At 36.8% G+C, this 11,313-nt stretch overlaps 1 protein-coding gene and 1 pseudogene across 2 annotated transcripts in view; one reads left to right on the forward strand and one right to left on the reverse strand.

Annotated features, from left to right (window-relative positions):
- Positions 1 to 11,313, forward strand: part of APBA2 (amyloid beta precursor protein binding family A member 2) — a 182,588-nt gene that overhangs the window by 21,037 nt on the left and 150,238 nt on the right. The window lies entirely within an intron of this gene.
- On the reverse strand, positions 5,779 to 6,464 carry LOC101663787 (annotated as a pseudogene).

Genomic DNA, 11,313 nt, shown 5'->3' on the forward strand with positions numbered 1-11,313 from the left:
TGAGAATGATGTACAAATGCGCTTTACACAATTGATGTGTGTATGGATTGCGATAACAGTTGTATGAGCCCCTAATAAAATGTTTTATAAAAAAAACAAAACAACTATATTTACTAACAGTAAAATAAACTTCTTGAAAGTAAAATGAATAAACATTGTTCCTTGAAAACAAAACAAAAAACAAACAAGGTCATATGTAAGTTCAATTTGAAGTTGAAGAAAATGAAAACAAGTTCCTGAGAGCCAAAATACAACCTTGAGTCTATCCCACTTGAATTTCTTTCCCACAAGAACATCTCAAGAACAGATTGATTGCATAGAGCACTAATGACAGACGTGATAAGTTGTGGGAGGACATCAAGAACATCATTCATGAAAAAGCAAAAGACTCACGTGGATGTAAGAAGAGACTCTGAAACTAGCGTTCAGTTGTAGAGCACCGAAGGCAAGTGGAAGAAATAATGAAGTCTCGGAGGGACACAGACATTTTCAGAGTCTGAGAAGACAAAGTAAAATATTATAATGGAATGTGCACCACCCTAGAGTTATAAAACCTAAAAAGAAGAACATGATCAGTATATCTTAAACTGAAAGAACACAAGAAAAAATTCCAGCCTCAACTTGCAATGTTAAGAAACTGTATAGGCAAAATATTGAATAATGCAGGAGGCATCAAACGAAGATGAAAAGAATGCAGTCAGTGTACCAAAAAGAACTGGCTGACATTCCACAATTTTGGAAGACAGCATATGAACAGGAACCAATGGTGCTGAAGGATGAAATTCAAGCTTCACTGAAAGCACTAGCCAAAAACAAGGCTCTAGGAATTGATGGAATACCAATTGACGTGTTTCATCAAGCTGATGAAGCACTGAAAAAGCGCTTACTCAACTATGCCAGGAAATTTGGAAGACAGCTACTCGGCCACCTCACTGGAAGAGATTTATATTTGTATCCATTCTAAAGAAAGATGACCCAGAAAGATATTTATTTGTGTTTCATTGACTATACAAAGGCATTCTCTTGTATGGATTATAATAAGCTAAGGATAAGCTTGAGAAGAATGAGAATTCTAGAACACTTCATTGTGCTCCTGCAGAATTTGCTCATGGATTACCAGAGAGTTGTTGAACAGAAAAGGGAATACTGCATGGTTTAAAACCAGAAAAGATAGCATGTCCCAGTTTTATCCTCTCACCACACGCATACAATCTGTATGCTAAGAAAATCATCCAAGATGATGGATTACATGAAGAACAATGTGGCATCAGGATTGGAGGAAGGCTTATTAACAACCTGTGATGGGCAGATTTCAAAACCTTGCTGCAGCCCTGGCTCAAACATGAGAACAGTTGTGAGGATGGTGCAGGCTGGCGGTTTGTTCTCCTGTACACAGGGTCACCAGGGGTCTGAAACCTCTTGGTGGCCCCTAACGAGAACAACGATAAAAATAGGATAAGTGAAGCACACCCGGAGAAGCCCAAGATAGGAAGCCTTTCCCTTCCACAGCTCATAACCTACTTCAAGCCATGATTTTCAAAACAGCCCGGAACTGGTACAACAGTAGATGCTTAAGCCAATGGAACAGAATAAAGGAGCCAGAAATACATCCATCTACCTACATCCATCTGATTTTGACCAAGGGCCAAAATACACTAAGTGGGGAAAAGATAGTCTCTTCAACCAATGATTCTGTCAAATGAAATTTCCACTTGAAGAAAGATGATGTGCACAAAGGAACTTAAGTTGGAATAAAGTCCTAAGCATAAATCCCCAAATGCAAAGATCATCCATTCTGTCAAGGGTCTTCATCTTTTTTTTTTTTTGCGGCCTTTCTACTTTATAAAGCATGATGTCTTTCTCCAGGGGCTGGACTTTCTTGATAATATGTCCAAAGTACATGAGACAAAGTCTCACCACTCCTGCATTGACGGAGCATTCTGGCTGTACTTCTTCCAAGACAGATGTTTGTTCTTTTGGCAGTCCATGGTATTTTCCATATTCTTCACCAGCACCATAGTTCAAATATGAGGAGGTACCCTACCAAAAAAAAGAAAAATACTCTGCTGGGTAGAGCTTTTGTAGTATCATTTCCCCCACTAGGCGAGCATCCAGCAGCGTGCATCCGAACCCAGCTTCCGAGGACAGTGCTATGGGTAAAAGTCAAGTGTATGAGTGGTTTTCTTATTTCAAAAAGGTGAATGTCATTTAATGACAAACCTCATTTTGGATGTCCATCAATTTCCCAAATGGACAAAGATGTCGACTTGTAGTGCATTTGGTGTTAGTTCCATCAGGTCAGAATGTTAATCAGGCTTTCTATTTAGAGGTTCTGAAAGGACAGTGTAGCAGCGTGTGACAAAAAAGGCCTGGTTTGTAGCAGCCGCGGGACTGGTTTTGCCACTGCGACAATGTTCCTGCTCATGCAGTCATCTCAGTGTGCCAGTTTTGGGCAAACAACCAGCATGCCTTTCTTGTCCCACACACCTTACTCACTTGACCTAACTGTGTGAATTCTTTTTGTTTCTGCGAATGCAGAGGGACATGAAAGGACAGTGATTTGAACCGTAGAAGAGGTGAAGAAAAAAGTAAGAGAAGTGCTGACAGCCATCCAAACAGATGAGTTTGAAAAATGTTTCCAAGAATGGAATCATAGATTTGATAAATGTATTAAGTGTAATGGAGAGTATTTTGAAGGTAAGAAGATTGTTGTGTAAAAATATTTAAATACATAGCTTGGAATTAAAAAAAAAGCCTTTTGTCTTGGTGGTGGGGGGTGCCTCATCATACATTGATCCTTCTTCAGACTTCCTTTATCAATGTCTAACTCTGAAATGCATATGAGGCAATTGAAAATACTATGGTTTGGGTCAGGTGAACCTTAGTCTTCAAAATATCATCGTTGCTTTTCAACACTTTAAAGAGGTCTTGTGTTTCAGGCCAAGAGCTAGGTCAGCTGTTTGAAACTACCAGGAGAAAGCTGGGACTTTCTACTCCTGTAAAGAGTTGCAGTCTCAGAAACTCACAGGGGCAGCTCCCCCTTATCTTTGAGGGTCGCTATGAGTAGGAATCAACTCCATAACAGTGAGTTTGGTATTGGTTTGTGCAGCAGGTTTACCTAATGCAATCCATTGTTTGATCTTTTGACTACTGCTTCCATGAGCATCCAAGCAAGACAATTCTCAACAACTTCAATCTTTTCTCCATTCATCATGATTGGCCCAATTGTGAGGATTTTTGTTTTCTTTACAGTGGTTTTAAACCATACTGAAGACTAAAATATTTTATGTTTATCAGCAAGTGCCTCAAGTTCTCATTACTTTCAGCAAACTGGATTGTGTCATTTGCATATCATAGGTGGTTAATAAGTCTTCTTCCAATCCTGGTGTCACCTCTTCTTCATATAATTCAACTTCTCTAATTATTTGCTCACCATGCGGATTGGATAAGCCTGGTGAAAGAATACAACCTTGACATATTTTTCTGATATTAAACCATGCAACATTCCCTTCTGTGTGAACAACTGCCTCTTGATCCATGTACAAGTTCCACATGAGCACAATGAAGTGTTCTGGAATTCCCATTCTTCTCAAGGCTATCCATAATTTGTTGTGGTGTACACAGTTGAATGCCTTTCCATAGTCAATGAAACACAAGTAAACATCTTTCTGGTATTCTCTGCTTTCAGCCAAGATCCATCTTAAATCAACAATGATATCCTGGTTTTGTGTCCCTTTTTGAATCTGGCCTGAACTCTGGCAGCTCCCTGTCAGTGTACAGCTGCAAACATTGTTGGATGATCTTCAGCAAAACTTTCCTTGCATGTAATATCAATGATTTCTACACTGTGCAAATTTTGTTTGGTCACTTTTCTTTGGAGTGGGCACAAATATGGATCTCTTCTGGTGAGTTAGCCAAGTAGCTGTCATCCAAATTTTTTGAAATGGTGAGTTCTGGAATGGTGAGCACTGGAGGTGAGTTCTTCCAGTGCTTCCTCAGCTTGTTGAAACATTTCATTTTATATTCCATCAATTCCTAGAGCCTTGTTTTTAGATAATGCTTTCAGTGCAGCTTGGATGTCTTCCTTCAGCCTCTACCATTGGTTGTTGCTATATGCTACTTCCTGAAGTAGACCAGTTCTTTTTGGTACAGTGATTCTTTGTATTCTTTCCTTCTTCTTCTTTTTTTTTTTGTGAGAATTAAATTTTATTTCACATTGATAGAAATTATGAAAAAGATTAAGATTTTCCCACATTACAGCAAACTATTTCAATGAAATAAATAAAAATTTGCTAATTTGTATAACTAAAACAAGTTTATATTTCTTAAAGGAAAATGACTTAGCAAATGATTGTTTAAGATTTTACAATCCAGATATAAACATATGGCTTCATTATTAACATTCTACATAGTACAATACTAAATTATTTCTATGAATAATTAGCACCCATTTACAAAGATGCACTTCTAATACTGTTTTGATCAGTTGCAGTACAACAAAAAAAGTAACAGTTCAAACATACAAACCATACATTTCTGCCAATTACTGTCTAGTAAGTGTACCATTTGCATAGGGTTTTAACCAACTTTTAATATCTATAAATTTGCTTTTCAATTATTTGTAAGTTGATATTTTTGACTAATGTCAAATGCTTACATTTTTTGTTTGCACAAAACCAAAAATTTAAATATCATTTGAATTATGTCAAAATTTCAAGTAAATTCTGATGGACTGCTAATTTCTACAATAGTTGGTTTCAAACATTTGCACATAATAAGTAAGCTCTATGGTATAAGAAATCTCATCTTAGACCAAATTATCTCAGAAGTTAATTAGAATTTTTAAGATTGAAGTCTTAAATATTTCAGGACATATAACAGAATAAATCTAATTCTTCTATCAAATGCTTACACAAAAATATAACTACTCAATTATTCCTGTTACCTCAACTAAAAAATATAACTAACTAGGACTAAAGTACAGTTTCAGAAATAAGCCGTGCAGAAATTTTAAGTGATATCTTATTTCTTAAAATACAAATTAATTAAAAATACCATATGTATAATTTATAATGTCAAATTATAGCTTTCATTAACAGCAGATGTCTATGGCAGAGAGGAAATATTTGGTCTACTATGAAGGGTAAAAAGGAAAAACACATTTTTTTTCTGGAGAAAATAATATTTTAAAAATGACATCAGGAAAAAAGGCCTGGTCCCCAAAATAAAAGGGCCATTACTTGAGAAAAGTAACACTATTACTCTTTCATTAACATGTAAAAAGCATTATGCCTACTGTTAGAAATAGTGTAAAACCATCTCATTCTTTTTCTGTGTTACAGTCATTATGCATATACATATATAAAAATATAGATACCGCATAGTGACTAAGTAATTTTTAAATAAATCCATAGTTTAAGTCACAGCATGCACAAATGATTTATAACTGTTCATTTATATGTGAACAAATTTCCAGTATGCATACCAACAAATTTCAAATAATGTAATAAAAAAATCTGGTTTCACTGTCTTATTTTGCTGTATTACATGTGAGAAGAAGCTTGCTGCTTCATCTATTTTAATACTAGGATATTCTGGATCATATATACAAGTACATATCTAGAAACGTAAAAGATGACAAGTTTCCCATAAGAAAGCATTGTTTGGTTTGTCACTGGCTTATATTTGCAAACATTTCAGAGTTGGGCACAGGAACAGTTTTCTACTCTACTGTAATGATGCTGGTGTACCTCCTACACGAGGTCTCTCTTACTGGCATCAATCCACTGCAGGTAGGAGCTTTTCAATGAATTGCTTGACATCCAGCATTTCCTGCTGACCTATGCATCATGCCTTCATAGGTCTTGAAAGTTACATTGGCTGTATTTACTAATGTTTTTAGCTTTTCCCCTGTAAGGGAACCAACCTTAGTGGAACTAAAGGGTCACAATCTCCATGGCATTGGAGAATAGAAATCTCATTATTAGACCACTAATAGGACCCTGTGGAAATGAAGCCTGAAGTGGAAGCCAGCAACTGAGCCCAGTGATGCCTGCTAGTTTCTGTTGTGTGGTAAGAGCAGTATATAAAGACAAAGCTCCTCCCTGAGAAAATCCTCCCAAAATAATTCTGTTAGAAGGAATTCCATTCTTCACCTCTTGATCTATTAATGCTTTGAGGTTTTCTGCAGCTTGCTTGATTCCATGTTCATCCTCTTGTGCATCTGGTGAAAGCTCAATAATATCAAACCAAGAAGGCATAGTCATGTACATATTCAATGTAACGGGCATAAGTGGCGCATGTGGGCAGATATATTTGATGTGTGAACTTCTGATACCAGCAAAGGCTTCTGCCCTTCCATGCCCTGCGTCTCCCAATCCATGGAGGAAAATAACCGCGGCGGTGGCCTTCGGGGCGGGGGGCACTATGGTGGGGAGCTGGGCAGACATGTTACTGCCGCACATGCGCCCTTCTCCACCGGTCTGCGTCGGAAGCAGAAGGGAGCTCGGCGCCGGGCTCTTTCCTTCTTATGATGCTTCCTACATCGTTCAACATTTTGCCTGTAGAATCTTTCAATATTGCAATTTGAAGCTTGAAATTTTTATTTAGTCCTTTCAGTTTAAGATTTGTGGATCGTTTGCCCTTTTAGTTTTTCTAACAATAGGTCTTTGTGCATCTTCTTGAGTTGCCCTTTGAAATTTTCTGTTCAATTCTTTTCATCTTTTCTTCAACTTGTTTTACCTACTCTCTGAGTTAGAGTAAGTTTTAGTCTCTTCTGATATCCACTTTAACTTTTTCTACTTTCCTGTCTTTTTATGAGTCTTTCGCTTTCTTCATCCCACAGTTCAACAAATCTTCTGTCATTAGTGTTGAATGCATTAAATCTCTTGAAATGTTCTCAACATTTGGGTAGGATATCCTCAAGGTCGTGTTTTGGGTCTTGGGGATTTGTTACAATTCTCTTCAAGTTCAAACTTATGAGCATTAGATGGTCTGCTCCTGCTCCTAGTTTGAATGGCTGACATTAAGCTGTTCCATTCCCACAGATGTAGTTCGTTTGATTTCTGTGCGGTCCGTCAAGAGAAGGCCACCTGCAGAGTGTTGTAAAAAAAGGCGTTTGTGGTGAAGAAGTCATTGGTCTTTCAAAATTCTGTCATGTGATCTCTGGCTTCATATCTGTTATCAAGACAACTTTTCCATTACAATCACAAATAATTATCATTGCATCATTTTTGTAACAGTTCTATTAGCACATATTTCACATATATAATTCAATATTTCAATTATATTAAAAAGAGTCATACAATCATCACCACAATAATTTTCTTCTTTTGTTTACAAATTGCTGTTAGTTCCTCATTTCTTCTCAACCTCCCCAGCCATACTACCAAGAAATCATTGATTCAATTACCATCTCTACAGATTTATGTATTCTAGATTTCATATACAGGAAAACATACAAAACAATAATACTCATAACAATAATAAAAAACCCAGCAACAATAATACAGTAAAACAGAAAAAGGTCAATTGAAAAAAAAGAGAAATATATATTAAATACTACAGCAAATTTAAAATGGGCAAAAGGGAGATCAAATGATAAGGTGTTAAATTTTAACCTAACTGATCAGCATCATTCACTTTCCAGTGCACTCTTCATAATAGTAAGGTTATTCACATCCCTGATCTATGGTCAGAGGGAATTCACTGGAGAATTAATACAGCTTTATTTCCCCTTCAGTTTTTTTTTTTAGCTGTGACAAGTTTAAAATGGGTGAGAGGTGAGCTCATGTGATAAGCTATTACATTTTAACCTAACCACATCTGCCATAATGGACTTTAAAATGCTCTCTATCTGATAATAAGGCAGTTTGCATCCCTTAACTATGGTCTGAGGATATTCACTGGACCCTTAATCTCTATATGGACCCTAAGAATGAATTTGGGCCTTGACTCTCCTTCATAGCCGTCTGCAAACCAATTGTTCACAATTTAAGGTCTGATACCATTCCCTCCTTCCTATTTGGATTATATTGTATACAATCCTTGGATCACTCAGGCTGTTGTGTGTCTTCCATATGGACTTACTTGAAGCCTCAAGCCTTTAGGATCTAGACACTATTCTTTCTGATAGCTGGGCACCATCTAGCTTCTTAGCCACACTGCTACAGCATCCATATCTTCAGTGAGATCTTCATGAAGGTGAGCATTGAGCAGTCCTATAAGAACTAATTGTTCTTTGATTGGGGCTTGTATTAGGTGTGAGCCCCCAATCCATTCATATATCTATGGTTTTATTTCTCTAGTTTACTTTAGAGACATCATTATCATTTTTATGTTAAAAATAATTATCAATCATCCCTCTGTGGCATAAGGTAATTCTGTTGATAGTGTCATTAATTTAGCCAATGGTACAGAATTTAAAACATTGATGAAAAATGGAAATTATACAAGCATAGACTGGCTATAAATTGTAATACATGAATTATTGACTTGTACAGATTAAACTTACGTGACTGGACACTATGTATTGAAACAGTGGGAATTGGTGATAGGGAAAAACTTTCAATAACATTCATTGACAAAGGCAAAGCCATGCCTAGCAGGTTAATATGTCATCATAAATCAAGGGGGGCACTAAAATAATAACTATATGGTAGTATCCAGCCACCATTCATTGGGTACCTTCAAGGTCAGCGATCCAAACCAAAGTCTCATGACCGCCAGTGCTATAACCTCAGGATAACAGTCATCTGTTTCCTCTCATATTAGGGAATTTCATCTTAAGTCCAAGGGTTACAGGTGATGTTGAAGTAAAGCCCATTTACTCAGTGGAGTTTCCACATCAGGTCCTTTTGGTGTGGCATATGAAGAATGCTGTGCTCCTTTCAAGAACCACGTGCTGGATAGAAACTCGGTCAAAAGTGTCCAGTTAGGGACATTAATACTGGGCATATTGTCCTCTTGGGTTCTATATAAGTATTGCTAAGCAGTCTCTGTACCTGTTTCTTGGGAGACTGGTTTAGAAGATTACGTGACCTGAGAGCTGAAGCATGCATTCATATTGGTGTTTATCATCATAGTAGCAGACATTTGTGATTGACTAAACTCTGCTCAGCATAATGATTTCCAGGTCCCTCCATATCATGAGGTATTTAATGATTTCATCACTGTTTTTTAAGGATGTATAATATTCCATTGTGGGTATGCACCAGAGTTTTTTTATTCACTCTGCTCATAGGCATTTAGGCTGTTTCTACTTTCTTGCTATTGTGAACTGTGCTGCAGCAAACATGGGAGAACATACATCTGTTCATGTTTTGGCTCTTATTTCGGGGGGTGTATGCCCAGCAAATCCTTTGCTGGGCTGTATGGTATTTCTATGACCAATAATACCATATCACTTTCCACAATGGTGGTACATATTTACAATCCCACAAAGCAGTAGATGTGTTCAAAGTTCTATTAGATAGCAACATAAAACTTTCCACGATGGTTGTACATGTTTACAATTCCACCAGTGGTGTCTAAGAATTCAATTCTCTCCACACCCTGTTCAGAATTTGATGTTTTATTTATTTATTTTTAAAATTAAGCTATCATTTTGGGTGGAAGGTGTTATCTCACAAATAGTTGTAATTTGCGTCTCCTGGATGGCTAGTGATCCTGAGCATTTTTTCAGGTGTTTGTTAGTTTTTCAGTGTCATTTTTGGTGAACACTGTGTTCATGTATTTCACCCACTTTTTATTTGGATTATTTTATCATTGGGGTATTGAAACATTCTGTAGATTTTAGAAATTTATTCATTGTGTTGTTGCTAAATATTCTTTCCCAGTCCACAGGTTCTCTTTTTACTCTTTTGATGATGTCTTTGATGTGCACAAGAGCCTTATTTTTTGCAGGTTATATTGGTAGTATGTATAGAAGGTCCTTCAGTTTGTCTCTATTTTCTCATTGATGTTTCTTATTGCTCTGGGATTGACATTTAGGTCTCTATCCATTTTAAATTTGTTTTGGGGCATGGGGCAAGGTGTGGGTGCTATTTCATTCTTTTGCAGATGAAGGTCAAATTTTGCCAGGTTTATTGATTAAAAGGGTCTCTCCCATTTAATATTTTTTGGCCCTTTGTTGAAAATCACTTGTGAGTAGGGGGATGCATTTATTTCTGGGGTTTCTATTCTGTTTTTATTGATCTATGTATCTATTATTGTACCACTACCAGACTGTGTCGACTAATGTGTCTATGTAATAGTTTTGAAATGGGGTAGTATGAGACCTCCTACCTTTTTCTTCTTCTTAGGGAGTTCTGCCATTATGCTAGGTTTCTTTGCCTTCCATATGAAGTTGATAATTCATTCTTCCACTTCTTTAAACAATGAAATTGGGATTTGGATCAGAATTGCATTGTATTTATACATCGTTCCACGTATTATTAACATTTCTCCAATATTAAGTGTTCCTACCTGTGAACGCTCACTGCCATTGAGTCCGTTCTGACTCATAGTGAGTCTGTAGGACAGGGAAGACCTGCTCCTGTGGGTTTCTAAGACTGTAATTCTGTATTCACGTAGAAGGCCTCATCTGTTTCCCATTGAGTGGTTGGTAGTTTTGAACTGCTGACTTTGCAGTTAGCAGCCTATTGTGTAACCCACTATGCCATCACCTGACTCAGGAGAAAAATGTAACTTTCTCTTCTCAAACGGTATTTGTCTATTCTAGGTTGCCAAATTTGTTGGAGTATAGTCTATCATAATAATGTGCTATTATTACTTGTATTTCATTTAGATATGCCACGCTGTCACTCTTTTCATCTCTAATTTTAGATGTTTGCATCTTCTCTTTCTTTTCCTTAAATTTGCCAGTGGTCTGTCAATTTTGTTATTTCTTTCTAAGAACAAGCTGCTTGTTTTCATTTTTCCATTGTTTTGAGGTTTTCCAGTTAATTTATGTCTGCTCTAATCTTTTTTTTTCCCAAGCCTTTACATTTTAATTTTTTAACAAAGCAATCTTATCACCTTCAAAGTACTCTCCTCTTTACTTAATACATTTGTCAAATCTGCTATTCCATTCTTGGAAATATTTTTCAAACTCATCTGGATGGCGACTACACGTCCTTCATTTTTTCCTTCATCTCTTCTTTTTAAAAAAAATCAATTTATTGGGGCTCACAATACATAGATCAATTGTGTAAAGCACATCTATACATTTGTTGCCCTCATTATTCCCAAAATTCGCTTTCCTCTTGGGTTCCCGGAATCAGCTCGTTTTCCTTTTTCCCCTCCCCCTCCATTCCTCCTCCCCTCTTCCCCATG

Source organism: Echinops telfairi, unplaced genomic scaffold (assembly GCF_000313985.2).
Source record: "Echinops telfairi isolate 266 unplaced genomic scaffold, ASM31398v2 ScPeMD7_7475;HRSCAF=8513, whole genome shotgun sequence".
NCBI classification, from domain to species: domain Eukaryota; kingdom Metazoa; phylum Chordata; class Mammalia; order Afrosoricida; family Tenrecidae; genus Echinops; species Echinops telfairi.